At 37.4% G+C, this 15,490-nt stretch overlaps 1 long non-coding RNA gene and 1 other non-coding gene across 7 annotated transcripts in view; one reads left to right on the top strand and one right to left on the bottom strand.

Moving 5' to 3' along the window:
* The window catches only part of LOC147342807 (uncharacterized), a 545,729-nt gene that overhangs the window by 417,082 nt on the left and 113,157 nt on the right, over nt 1-15,490 (bottom strand). The gene's annotated exons all lie outside the window — the stretch shown is intronic.
* Nucleotides 5,518-5,621, top strand: LOC147342808 (U6 spliceosomal RNA). Its single transcript, XR_015157246.1, has one exon. It is a non-coding gene; the product is annotated as a U6 spliceosomal RNA (small nuclear RNA).

The following is a 15,490-nucleotide window of genomic DNA, read 5'->3' as shown; positions in this document are numbered from 1 at the left end:
AATTGCCTTCTAAATATATATTTTTCCTTGATCCTGTGGTTGATAAGAAATGAATCATTACATTTTGGAGGGAAAGAATACTGCTTCCTGAATAATTTTCAGAATTTTATAATCCACTCAAAGAATAAAATGTCTGTAGAGTGCCCAAATGCCATTATTTTCCAGTAATCTGCAGTAAAGCCCTCTCTTCTGACACTCAGAATTTTTTTTTTAATATTGGGAAATGATATTAATAATCCAAAACAGTAATTATCTACTCACCACCAATTAAACTGCACCCAAAGTCACTGGTTTTATGACACTGAGGCAGGTCTCTAGAAAGTCTGTGTTTAGTGGATTCCTGACATTTTGGCTGTGTCCACACCTCTTAGTCCAATTCTGCCTACTCTCACACTTAGTACCTATTATGGACTGAATGCTTGTGTCTCCCGAAAACTTTCATGTTGAAGCATAACTCCCAATGTAATACTTGGCAATAGGTCCTTCGGGAATTGAGTAGTTCATGCAAGGCTGCACCCTCATAATGGGAAAGTGTCCTTTAAGAGAGACCCCAGAGAGATTTCCTGTTCCTTCCTCCACATAAGGATACAGAGAGAAGATGGCTATCTCAGAACCATATGGTGAGCCCTCACCAGACCCTGAATCTGCCATGCCTTGATCCTGGACTTCTCAGCTTCCAGACCTATTAGAAATACATCTCACCCAGTTTATGGTATTTTTGTAATACTAGCCTGAACAAAGACAATGCCCAATCATTGGTTTGTGCCTGGACTCTAGTTCAATCCTCTTATCAGTAAAATCACCAACCCTCAGATTCCTTCTGGAGAGGAACAAGCTTTCCAAACTCATGTTCACCCACACCAACCACAAGGGCAATTCCTCAAGTTTGAGCATGCCAATCATGGCAGTCATGCTGCCCTCTGGCATGTTACTTCTGGTAGGAAACAGGGAAAATGCTTTAGTGAGGAGATGAACCTGAAGTCCAGGAAAATGTCAAGAAATTTCCTTCATAAAAAAGTCACATAACTCTGAGGCCCGGAGATCAACAGAACTGAGGTGAAATGAAGTGAAGTCGCTCAGTCGTGTCTGACTCTTTGCGACTCCATGGACTGTAGCCTATCAGGCTTCTCTGTCCATGGGATTTTCCAGGCAAGAAAACTGGAGTGGATTGCCATTTCCTTCTCCAGGGGAACTTCCCGACCCAGGGATCGAACCCGGGTCCCCAGAATTGTAGGTACATGCTTTACCATCTAAGCCACAAGGGAAGCCCCAGAGATCAACAAGGTGTACATTATCATATAGAAAGTAACTAGGAGAAAACTGAGTCATAAGGCCTTGCTGCTGCTAAGTCGCTTCAGTCGTGTCCAACTCTGTGCGACCCCATAGATGGCCACCAGGCTCCCCCGTCCCTGGGATTCTCCAGGCAAGAACCCTGGAGTGGGTTGCCATTTCCTTCTCTAATGCATGAAAGTGAAAAGTGAAAGTGAAGTCTCTCAGTCGTGTCCCACTCTTAGTGACTCCATGGACTGCAGCCTAACAGGCTCCTCTGTCCATGGGGTTTTCTAGGCAAGAGTACTGGAGTGGGGTGCCATCGCCTTCTCTGCATGTACTCTGCAAGTACTTCTCTCTAAGTACTTAAGGCCTTAAGTACTTAGAAGGAAATTGTGTTTGGTTTTATACATTGGAAAGAATAAAGCAAATGAATAGATGCTTGTAGCCTTCTATCTCAAGCAATAAACTAACTGAAGAAGATAAAGAGAGAGAGAATGGCAACAGATTTCAGGAGATAAATAATGACATAATTTTTAGGGTGAACATTGATAAATGTTGAGGATTATTAAGGAGAATAATAATCTCCCTATTAGTAATGGAGAGTGGTAGCCTGGTTGGAACAGAATAAGCATTATAGACCCCAAGCCACAATTTCTATTTCCATTCCTCATCCACTGCAATGCCAGGATCACTATTTCTTAATAAATTTCACTATTGCAGAAGTGTTATTGTGGGATGATGACTGACAGAAAGATGTCAAGAGAAGCAGAGAATATGGAGTTTGACAGCAGACACTTTGATATTACACAGGCAGCATGCTTCCCATTTCTATCCCAAATCACCATAGTGATTTATTATTGTACCTCATAGAAGTACCTTTAAGAAATGAAGGTTTGACTAAGCCTGAGAAACACCCTGTGTGTTATCCTCTTGAAGATGTTAGACTGTCCTAAAACTTAATTGTTACTGGAGACTCTGGCAACGAGCCCAGCCTATTTCTAAGGGTTTTATTGTGAAGCCTGGTGACTGAGGGGTCATCTTGGGCATACCTGGGCTTGGCTATTAGACAATATCTAGGCTCCAACTGTCCCCAAAAGTGCATTCAACCAGTCCATTCCCTTTGTATTCTTCAGTTTGAAAGGTAATGATACTGAGATTGGTCTAGAGACAGTGAGTTAACATTTATTTCCTTATATTTTTGTCCTAGAAAAATGCCATGTCTTGATTCATTGTTATTTATAATTCCAAAATGAGTTAAATGTCATGACTGAAAAAAAGATGATTTTAGAATAAAATTTATGTCAGTAGACACAAGCAGTCCATGTCTAAGGTTGGGGCAACCTTTCAAAATATGCAAGCAATCTCCTTGCATATTTAGAAATTTAGAAATCTCCTTCCTTGAGTGAGAGTGTGTGTGTATATGTATGTGCGTGAGTATGTATGAGAAAGAATGAGAGAGAGAAAAAATTCTTACAAGATTTACAGAATTTCTATACTCATAGTATCCATACTTTCAATTATTTCCCATGTGGAGAGCACAGACTCTTTGTTAGGCCAGAAAAGGTTTATTTCAATATCTTCCTATATTTCCCAAGCAACCCCCTACCCAACCCCCTATGTGTATACTTCTCTGGGCCTCAGAGAGCTACTATATATTTCCAGAGTAAGTCAGATCACTGAAGCAGGAAAATCAGTAATAAAATTAATTTTTTGAATTGCTATTGGGGTAGTAAAACTTAAAAGCACAAGGAATTTAAAAGATGAATAAGTTATTTCTTGTTTCAGCTCCCACATGTAAAAAGCATAGAAGTTGTTACTCCTATCCTTGCAACAAGAAATAGCAAGACAAAGTGAAACTCAATTAAAGAAAAAAAAAACTTGTCAGAGAAAAGAGAAAATTCAATTATTATTTAAAAACTGTTAGAGAAAAGACATCACAGGACAAACCATTACCCCAAAATATACAGAGTCAATTACATTCAGAAAGTTACAGCACCCAAGATTCCTCAACCTGATGCCATAAGCAAATAGGACCGACTATTATTGGTACTTTTGATAAATGGTGGAGAAGGCAACAGCACCCCACTCCAGTACTCTTGCCTGGAAAATCCCATGGACGGAGGAGCCTGGTAGGCTGCAGTCCATGGGGTCGCTAAGAGTTGGACACGACTGAGCGACTTCACTTTCACTTTTCACTTTCATGCATTGGAGAAGGCAATGGCAACCCACTCCAGTGTTCTTGCCTGGAGAATCCCAGGGACAGGGGAGCCTGGTGGGCTGCCGCCTATGGGGTCGCACAGAGTCGGACACGACTGAAGCGACTTAGCAGCAGCAGCAGAGGATGAGAGAGGTCTAGTATAAGAGTGAGAAGATGCTGGGCACCACTGTCATGTGAGGATTCTCATACTTTCAGGGGCTTTACTTGAGAATTCTCACTAGGTTCTCACAGGTAGGATCTAAGAAAACTTCCCACATGAACCTGAAATGGGCTGAGGACAGCCATTGTAAACTCCCACTCAGACCATCCTTTCTATCAAAGGCTTAGTCTCCAGAGGGGTGCTAGAGGGAACTTTAACTAATTTGAACCAGAGAGTAACTCTGAAATCCCTTTTTTCCCCCAGTTGTTTCACATCTGTTTCACTTCAGATACCTCTACCCTTTCTGACTCACCTCAAGAAAAATAATTAAATAAAAGACATAGTCAACAAAAAACAGGATTGAAAAAAAGTTGACTGAGAATGCTGTATCTAGAGAAAGGGGACAGGGAAGAAAAGGAGTTTCCAAAGTGTCCTTTAAGAGGTGAATGGATAATCAAAGTATAATACATCCATCCATACTGTGAAAACTATTCAGTGATAAAAAAGAAGAAGCCATCAAGTTACTCAAAGACATCAGTTCAGTTTAGTTCAGTTCAGTCGCTCAGTCGTGTCCGACTCTTTGCGACCCCATGAATCGCAGCACACCAGACCTCCCTGTCCATCACCAACTCCCAGAGTTCACTCAGACTCACGTCCATCGAGTCGGTGATGCCATCCAGCCATCTCATCCTCTGTCGTCCCCTTCTTCTCCTGCCCGCAATCCCTCCCAGTATCAGAGTCTTTTTCACTCTTCACATGAGGTGGCCAAAGTACCAGAGTTTCAGATGACTCTTAAATACATATAGATAAACATAAGAAGCAAGAATGAGGAGATTGTATACCCTATGATTCCATAATGTGACATTTTGGGGAAGGTAAAACTAGAGATATAAAACAAATCAGTGATTGCCACAAGTTTAGGGAGTGGGGAGGGTAGAATAGGTAAAAACAAGGAACTTTTTAGAAGCAGAAACTAACCATGAAATTAGACATGCAACTCTTCTCTGTGTATTGCAGTGGTGAATACATGACACAATCTGATTTTCAAAATTCATAGATGTTTACAGCATAAAAAGTGAGACCTAATGCATGTAAAAAAAAAAAAAAAAAGACAAAATAGAATTTAAAGCAAAAACTGTCACAAGAGACAAAAGACATTATATAATTCCATAGGGGTCAATTTACTGGAAAGTATGCCTATGAAATGCATGTGTGTGTGTGTGTGTGTGTATACACACACATATATAAACATATATTTTATATACATATATGTAAAATATATATATGTATTTTACATATATGTACATAAAATATCAGAGAACTCAAGTATATAAAGAGAACCTTAAAAATAACTAAAGTGAGAAATAACGAAAAAATAATAGGGAACTCCAGTGCCTCACTTTCAGTTATGGGTAGTACAACCATATTGAAGATCAGTAAGCAAATATAACACTTGAAAAACACTATAGACCAGTATGAACTAACAGACATTTTATAAAGAACACTTCACCCAACAACAGCAGAGCTCACATTCTTCTCCAGTGAACATGGAATAGCCTCTAAGACAGATCACATGAAGGGCCACGAAATAAGTCTTTACAAACTTCAGAAGACTGAAATCAAGCAAATTATCTTTTATAACTACAATGGAATGAAACTAGAAATTAACAGCCAAAGGAAAACCAACAAATGCATGGTAATTAAATAATTCATTCTTAAATCATGAATGAGCCATAGGAGAACTTACAAGGGAATTTAGAAAATTATCTCAAGACAAATGAAAACAAAAACACAACATTAAAAAAATAAAAAAAACTTTGGGGTTACAACAAAAGCAGTACAAAGAATCTATAGTAGAAAATGCTTACATTAAAAAAAAAAAAAAATAGCACTCGCTTCGGCAGCACATATACTAAAATTGGAATGATACAGAGATTAGCATGGCCCCTGAGCAAGGATGACACTCAAATTAGTGAAACGTTCCATATTTTTTTAAGAAAAAAGAAGCAATTATTCATATAAATGTGGGAGAACTCCTAACCTATCGTCTAAATGAAATCATATCTTATAGCCAAGAGAAGAGATGGTGTTAAGTGGAAAATACATATCTGGGGAAAAAATTCTTCATCTGGCCAATGAGAGATTTGCTGTTCCAGAAATATTCTTTAATCCTTCTGATATAGGTATTCATGAAATGGGGATTCCAGAAGCTATCGTCTATTCAATTCAGAATTTACCTGAAGAAATGCAGCCACATTTTTTTTTTAATTTTTTTTTTTTTTAAATTTCAGGTATACACGTGCTCCCCATCCTGAACCCTCCTCCCTCCCCCCTCCCCATACCATCCCCCTGGGCCATCCCAGTGCACCAGCCCCAAGCATCCAGCATCGTGCACTGAACCTGGACTGGCATCTCGTTTCATACATGACATTTCACATGTTTCAATGCCATTCTCCCAAATCTTCCCACCCTCTCCCTCTCCCATAGAGTCCATAAGACTGTTCTATACATCAGTGTCTCTTTTGCTGTCTCGTATACAGGGTTATCGTTACCATCTTTCTAAATTCCATATATATGCGTTAGTATACTGTATTTATGTTTTTCCTTCTGGCTTACTTCACTCTGTATAATAGGCTCCAGTTTCATCCACCTCATTAGAACTGATTCAAATGTATTCTTTTTAATGGCTGAGTAATACTCCATTGTGTATATGTACCACAGCTTTCTTATCCATTCATCTGCTGATGGACATCTAGGTTGCTTCCATGTCCTGGCTATTATAAACAGTGCTGCGATGAACATTGGGGTACACGTGTCTCTTTCCCTTCTGGTTTCCTCAGTGGGTATGCCCAGCAGTGGGATTGCTGGATCATAAGCAGCCACATTTTTTTAAGAACATCGTTTTGACAGGAGGAAATTCCCTTTTCCCAGGATTTAGGGATCAAGTTTTCTCAGAAGTTCAATCTCTCACTCCAATAGATTATGATGTTTCTGTTGTGCTGCCTGAAAACCCTATTGTTTATGCCTGGGAAGGTGGAAAATTTATATCAGAGAATGATGATTTTGACGATATGCTGGTAACAAGAGAAGATTATGAATAAAATGGACATAGCATCTGTCCATAGAAAAATTTGATATTTAAGAAACATTTCTGGAAGTTCTTACTATGCCAAAGGTTTAATTTTCAGTGTCTTTTTAAAGGAAGTTACGGACCTGTGTTACCTTTCATCCTAAGATAACATCTTGAACTTATGTAATTGCTTTGATCCAAGGCTAATTTTCAAAGGTATCTTAGCTTGGCTACTAAGTAAACTATAACTCACCCCATATTTTCATTTAGGAGTAGACTTCCTATAACAGTGCTTATGCTGCTTCTGAGAGTAAGTTATCTTTCATTAAGAGATGAAAGAGTGAGTGTAATTTAGTTCTTTATAGCCAAAAGCACAAAATTAACTGTCTCACTAGTCAGGTTTCCTTAGAAGGTAGATTTGTGTGACTGACTCAGAATTGACCAGAGTGTGTTCAGGCTGATACAGTTTCTCTCTTTTAGAACTAAGTATTTTATTTTTTAATTGTCATTTTTATTTATATATACTAAAGTTGGAAAAACTAAAAAAAAAAAAAAAAAAACAGAAATCTCAAACCAATAATCTAACTTTATACTTCAAAGAACTAAACAAGAAAAACAAAGTAAAGCCAAAGTTAGCAGAAGGAAGAAAATAATAATTAAAACAGAGCTAAATGAAATAGAGAAGAGACAATCAAGAGGAAAAGAATCAACAATCAAGAGGAAAAGAATCAACAAAATTAATACTTGGTTTTTTTAAAAGATAAAATTGACAAAATTTTACCTAGAGTAAAGAGAAAGAGGATATTCAAATAGTGAAAATTAGAAATGTAAAAGGATATACAACTGATGTCACAGAAATAAAAAACATTATGAGATCACTATGAACAATTATACCTCCAACAAATTGGTTGATCTAAAAGAAATGGATAAATTCTTAGAAACATACAACTGATCAAGTCTGAATCATGAAGAGATAAACAATTTCAATAGATTTAAGAGATCTAGCTAAGAGATCTAGATCTAGCTAAGAGAACCAGCTAAGAGATTTAATCAGTATTCAAAACCTTCTGACAAAGAAAAACCCAGGTAACTTCACTGGAGAATTCTACTAACTATTTAGAGAAGAATTAATACCAGTCTTCCTCACAGTCTTCCAAAGTATCAAAACAGGAAGGAACACTTTCAAACTCATCCTGAAAATATTAGTAGCAGGGAATGTTTAGATGACAAAATATACTAGTTACTAGCAATACTATTTTGCTAGGAGTAAACTTCTTTGAGATTAAGAAATTGCTTGGAAAATTTCTAAATTATATGGGTGTGACTTTGATGTTCTGATAATGTATTCAGATATTTGAAAACAGGATAAATGTGTAATTTAGGGTTGTGCATGTGTGTGTGCTCAGTCACTCAGTCATGTCCAACTTTTGCAACCCTAAAGACTGTAACAAGCCAGATTCCTCTGTCCATGACATTCTCCAGGCAAGAATACTGGACGAAGTGCCATTTCCTCCTCCAGGGGATCTTCCTGACCCAGGGATCAAGACTACGTATTTTGCATCTCCTGCTTCGGTAGGCAGATTCTTTACCATTGCCAATTTAGGGTTAGATTACTCTACCTTTGGAAGTACAGTCATAGCTGTAGTCGATACAGGGAAAGACACCTTCAGGCTGAAGCTACTGAACAACACTAGCTCCCGCCAAGATATTATACTTTCTTTTTTTTTTTTTTAATTTTATTTTATTTTTAAACTTTACAAATTGTATTAGTTTGGCCAAATATCAAAATGAATCCGCCACAGGTATACATGTGTTCCCCATCCTGAACCCTCCTCCCTCCTCCGTCCCCATACCATCCCTGATATTAGACTTTCTGAGAGAGAGCTGAGTAAAATATTGGGGAGAAGACTGCTGAACTACAAAATATTTTTTGAATTTTCTGGATAGGGAATGGACTTTCACTTTATACTTTAATTTTGCTGGGAATTTGATGATGTTACTCATATTGCTCAAATTTGGGCTGTTTCTGTGGGTAAAATATTTGTGTTATTTCTTAAAAAACTGGAAATAGAAGTGCCTTATGATCCAGCAATCCCACTGCTGGGCACACACACTGAGGAAACCAGAATTGAAAGAGATACGTGTACCCCAATGTTCATCACAGCACTGTTTATAATAGCCAGGACATGGAAGCAACCTAGATGTCCATCCACAGATGAATGGATAAGAAAGCTATGGTACATATACACAATGGAGTATTACTCAGCCATTAAAAAGAATACATTTGAATCAGTTCTAATGAGGTGGATGAAAGATTAGAATCCATCTAATGAGGTGGATAAAAACTGGAGCCTATTATACAGAGCAAAGTAAGCCAGAAAGAAAAACACCAATACAGTATACTAACGCATATATATGGCATTTATAAAGATGGTAACAACAACCCTGTATACGACACAGCAAAAGAGACACTGATGTATAGAACAGTCTTATGGACTCTGTGGGAGAGGGAGAGGGTGGGAAGATTTGGGAGAATGGCATTGAAACATGTATAATATCATGTATGAAACGAGTCGCCAGTCCAGGTTCAATGCACGATACTGGATGCACTGGGACGACCCAGAGGGATGGTACAGGGAGGGAGGAGGGAGGAGGGTTCAGGATGGGGAACACATGTATACCTGTGGCGGATTCATTTCGATATTTGGCAAAACTAATACAATATTGTAAAGTTTAAAAATAAAATAAAATTAAAAAAAATAAAACTATCAAAAAAAAAATTTGTGTAATGTCACATGGAGCTCACCACCTCACTCTCCAGTAAGCAGGGTTGAAGTGAACACCAGTGTGCTAGGTGACTATTTGACTCAGCATACAGTTTAGGCTTGGATCTGATTTAACTGTTAGCTCTCTGACACAGTTCACAGTTACCCATCACACTAGATGAGGATTTAAAATGCAGAAGAAACATACTCATACAGAGAGAAAGCAACTTTGTTCCTTATCTTTCCCTCCAGTGGTCAGCTGCCTCTCTGATGTTCAAAGACTTAAGTAGTGAAACCAGTGAGTTAAGAGAGAACAGACCAACAGTGTGGGGTAACACAGAAGAAGAATACATTTTTTGAAAGACGACTTGGGTTCAAGCCTTTCCATTCCTATTTACCAGTTGTGTGACTGTGAGTACATCACTTAATCCTGGTAAATCCCATTTTATCATCTTTAAAATAATGATATATATCAGCACTTACCTCAAACTATCATCATAAGCCTTTAATGAATAATATATGAAAAGTATTTATCTTGGTGTCTGATACATAGTTTCAATAGAATCAGCTGCCACCACCATTATTATTTTTAAGCACAGCATACAGTCATGCATTAGACTCATCCTCTACTCATGTCTTGCCTAGCTTTCCTTATATCCAAATCATCCTAATTTTCTGCATAGCACATTCATGATTTCTGTTTTCTCCTGTTCCTCCACGCCTTCAAAGCTTACAAGCTCTATATATCTGTGTTTGTCTCAGAAAATAGGCCCTCTTTGGCTGTGAACTCCTAACCTGTCCCCTTCTGCCTCACCATATGTCTCATCCTTTCAGTACCCAGCAGGCCATTAATTACTGGATAAGGGTTTTTCCATGCTAACCTACCCCTCAAATACATTTAATAAAATTTTAATGTCAAAGCTACTAAAAAATTAAATACTGCGTGTGATCTCCTCTAGAATTATGCAGCAATAACTCTGACAGCATACTGTTGTTTCCCAAACAAACTCATAAAGTAAACAGCGCAAGGGTCAAGGAGGTGGCTGTACCAAGGGTGTACATTTTTCTCATCTCTCTATTTTCATTATTTGTCAAGCAATGCCCTTAACAACCAGGTCTGGCTGGTGGGAAAAAAAAAATGTGGCAAGAACTTTAAGGATTTATTTCTCCTTGTAAGTCATGAGGACAGTATCTGAGCAAGTTGTCTGAAGGCTGGGAGAAGCATCTGATCTTCCCATCCTTTTGTGTGCTCTTTGATTGTACAAATGAGGAAACTGAAACCCAAAAACATGGTGACTTGTCCCAAATCTTGTATCAAGTAGTATATTAAGCAGTTTCTCGAAGTTATCCATCTCCCTCTTTATTCTCTAGTTTCCTCAAATATTTCTTCTAGGCATTTTATCTTCAACAGCATGCTTTTATGCTCTTAAACCCTGGTTGCCCCAAGCATACTAAATACTGAAATGCTTGTTCATAGCCTCTTTCTTTCTTACTTTGTTTTCTGTTGCACACAATTTCTGTTTCTTCTGAAAACTCCAACCCCAATCCCCTTTATCAACACCAGTGCTCAACGATATACTTAATACTTATCAATGTTGGTTTCTAGGTCTTTTATTTCCAAGCATCATATGCACTCTTTCATGAAAGTTTCATGTCTTTTTAAAGGATATTTCTAAATTAAGAAATATTTCTTACATCTAAATAAATTGCATGTAAGTCCAGATGGTACACAGAATGAAAAAGTGAACATTCAACTACTCAGTACTAGCTTACAGGACAGAACATTATAAACCTTTTAAGGCTCCTGATACCTCTCACTGTGAGGATATATCTCCCTTATCCCCAGATTTAATCTCTAGTCCTACTTGGGTGTTTAATATTTCCTTGTTTTTCACTGTAGCTTCACTATAGGTATCTATCTATCATTGTTGATTTGAAGGGTATCAGAATGAAAGGGCCCCTGTCTTTTTTGTTGTTTTACTGTTAATTTTCAGCACAATGCCTGAGAAAGTGGAAATAGTACTTTTTGTTTGTTGTTTTGTTTTTATTATTTGAATTAGCAGAAGAATGCATTATCTCACTGAATAGCCACATCTGAGGTGCCTGAGAAGGACCAGTATGTTCTCTATTTGATGGATGGGGGATCTGAGGCTCTGAGAAGCTTTGTTCAGGCCATTTTATTCCTGGCTGGGTAGACAGAGGATCAGAGACATTTCATTCCTGACTCCTCCTCCGTGGTCACTGCTAGGCCACCTTTTAATGTCACTTTGGTTTTACTACCTACAGTAAGAAGCACATTTGAGATTTTTTGAAGCTTGACCATTTCTCCATGTTTACATTTTCTTTATCCCCCTATAACCACTGGAGTGCTAAATTCATGTTTTAGGAGAAACAGAGAAGTCAGATGCTGAGAAAGATCGCAGCTTTCCTGTTTTTCAGTGGTGATCCCTGAATTACTTTACTAGCAAGAAATAGAAAAGTTGTGTAGGGGGATAGAGGAGAGGCTGGCACTCTAAGGGCAACAGATGTGGCTGAAGCATTGCCCACTCAGTTCAAATCAGCACCCTGTGAACTACAGCAAATTTCTGATGGAGTTTGCCTTCATCCTCAGGTTTGTTGTTTTTCAGTCAGTAAGTTGTGTCTGATTCTTTTGCAACTCCATGGACTGTAGCCCACCAGTCCTGGGATTTCCAAGGCAAGAAGACGGGAGTGGGTTGCCATTTCCTACTACAAGGGATCCTCCCAACCTAGGTACTGAACCCACGTCTCCTTTACCACTGAGCCACCAGGAAAACGTTTCATCCTCATGACCAGCAGAGTGATCTCCCATTTCCCCTCTTGTTTGCTCTTTGTTGGAATTCTCCATCCTGGTTTTCTTTTGGTCTTGTGTGTCCAAACCACAGGCTGCAGCTCCTGTCTAGTTGCTTCTGTTGCAAGATCTAGGCTAGATCTGTCTCTGCTTAGGTTGGCACTCTATGTCCCCCTTTCCAGCAGCTTTTCCTCACTTTTTCATGACCTTCCCAAATGGTTATGACATTAGTCAAAGTTCTGGGTGGTAACAAGTAAAAAGAAAGAAAGAGGTAAAGTAAATGCAAGGGTAATAATCTAGTTTAAAAAGCATGATTTTAGAATTTAGATAATTAGATTTAACATCTAGTTACTGTCAAGTATGAGCTGTGTCTCCTTGTTTAAATGATTTACCTTGTTTGTAAAACAAGACAGATAACATTTGCAATTTGCCTCACATTGCTACTGTGACTTTTTCCCAGATGATAAGCTTGAATGCACTAAGTGCTGAAGGCCTAAATGATGTTGTTTTTTTTTTTTTCAGTAATTATTTTGACCAGATAAAATAAAAAAGGTGTATAGCTAAACATCAGTTATGGTAAGGTTCTTGACAGTATTTTTAAAATACTCATTTTCTTACAAAAATGAATGTATATGAAAATGAACAATATGTACTAAATATAAAGAAATGAAATATATTAAAAGGATCTGAGAAGCAGTTAAAAACCATAATAAATACATTATTTCAAAGTTTTCCTTTAGTTTCCAGATAAGTTATTAAAATCGGAAATATATTGCATTCTTTATTTTTTCATTTCTGATAACAAAGGAATCTGACAAGTATTTCTGGAGAGATTTGATTCAGGGACGGATGTCAAAATTTCCTAGATATAACTTCTCTCTTTTTGTTAATATTATAATTAGGCTTCATGTAAGGCTACCTACCCATTTCCTACTAATCTCTTTGCTATGTTTCAGGTAAATTTCTACACATTTAAAAATATGAAGCAGTATGTTAATATTTGAAAGTCTCTTTCACAGTAAGATCACTTGTCTATTGTTTTACAATGGCAAGTTACAATATGAGAAGAAATTCAAATGTCAAAATCATGAACTTTCAGCTGGGTTCTTCTTGACAATTCCACTGGGAACAAATTTATTCAAATAAAATTGTCCAACAAGGCCATGAGGATCATGGTGCTGACAATGTATATAAATAAAAATTATATTTTCTCTCTGTCCAGTGACTTCATAATGTAATTTTCATTGAAAATATTGAATTATTTCTGGAGTATTTAGCAAGGGTAAACAATAGTCATTTTACTTTTCTGATTCAAAGCTACTTTTTTTTTGCTGTCACTATAATGATACCCATACGAGTTCATTAACCTTACATTTTGTCAAAATACTTTCAAAGTGTTGCTGAAAAGCCACCTCTTTAGTAAAGCAGTTCATTCTGGTGAAATGGTTTTTCCTCATGACTTCATGGTCTCCTTCTCTTCTGTTCCCTGGACATCTCAGCTTTCTCTGGATTGAAGGATTTAAGTTCCTTTTTAAGTCTACACTTCTAAAAATAATTTACAACACACTGAATTTAAATATCTTCTTGGGACAACTGTTTTGAATTCAATTTAATGGAATTTATTATTTCCCTTGAGCAATTTTATCTTCCTCCAAGCTTAATTTATTTTTCTTCTATATTACATATACTTACTGCCTTATATTCCCAAAAATTAAAGCATTTTTTAACTCATGCAAAAAAATAATTAAGGAAAAAATTGCAGCTGCTTGGCAATTTTTGATGCAGTCTTTCCCTACTTCACATACAATGATGATGAAAGCAGAAAAATATGAAGTTATCCATGTGTTTCTAGAAATTAAGGTTTTTTTCACTCACTGAATGACAATGGATTACCACTAAGGAACTCCATCTGTAGCCTATCTGTGCAGAGCCTTAGGAAAGAATTGCCTGGCCTGCAAGAATGAAAGATGTTTACATGCTGTCTTTGCTCTTCCCTGTGCTCGAAAATGCGAGGTCCCACTGAACAGAAAACATGGCGGCTGCAAGTCTACTGCAAGGCTGTCCCTCTGTGAAGAGTACCGCTGCTGTGCTGTCCAAGCATCTCTGAGTTTCCCTCCATACACATCCATGTGGAGACCATGAAATCCAACAACAGATCAGCCAGAACAGTGGGAGCTGGTGGTGGCAAACAACACTGGGATACACAGTCTCGATCATTTACATGTGGCAAAATAGTACAGACAGAATGAACCTCAGGAGCTACAAATGACAAGTTTTACTTTTTGCGCATTGAAAGTGGATTCAGAAAGCCAGAGAACTAAGCACAGGATGTAGTATAAATCTCTCCTTGGTCTAACAGAGCTGCATATTATGAAAATTAAAATCTGCTTACATGCAAAAGAAACGGTTGCATTAATGGACTAACTGGCCTTCTCCCGATATGTAAAGGGGAGGTGACCATCACTCAAATGAACTGTATAAACACAGGCAATTCACTCATCATGTAACTAAAAGAAAAGATAAATATCCAGATTTATTTGTTTCCTTTCAAGAATGATTAACCAGAGGAAACATTTGACATACATATAATTTATCGATTTATTGAGCATGTGTTATGCCAATATTTTTTCTTGGCCCTGCAGATGCTTTTAGGAAAAAAAGGGAGGGAAAAATGAAAAGATAAGAAGATTAAAAATAACCATAAAGCCAATACAACATTGTCATTTTCATCCAATTAAAAAAATAAAATTATAAAAACATCAAAGATAGAAGATTAAGAAAAGATGACTTAAAATAAAAAATTTTAAAACATAGAGAAGAATAAGATCTTCATTAAAGACAGTAAACAGAAGGTATGATGTGGCCCTCTTCTCAATTATTCCTTTCAGTCCTTTCATGTCCCACTTACTGCTATCATTCTTCTCGGAAGTTGTATCCATGGAAAATTGTCTCCTCTCTCATTTCTAGGTAAAGTATTAGCCTCATCAACATCTCTCAAGACTATCATCTGGGGTTTATCACCATCCAAGATCAACAGGGAAAAGGCTCTGTTCTTACTATAAGCTTTTTAAAAGGGTTTCCTTCAGCGGAGTTTTGGGATCTTAACAAAAAAAGGAAGATGTGTCTTATACTATAAGAGTACATAAGTACTTTGGGAAGGGAATTTGTTATCGGTTGAATTGTATCCTCTCCCAAAAGATATGTCAGAATCCTAACC

Source organism: Bos grunniens, chromosome 28, assembly GCF_055505025.1.
Source record: "Bos grunniens cultivar Pamir isolate PY7600 chromosome 28, Bosgru_T2T1.0, whole genome shotgun sequence".
Taxonomy (NCBI): domain Eukaryota; kingdom Metazoa; phylum Chordata; class Mammalia; order Artiodactyla; family Bovidae; genus Bos; species Bos grunniens.
The sequence above is the reverse complement of the archived record's forward strand: the minus strand, read 5'-3'. Positions and strand labels throughout refer to the sequence as shown.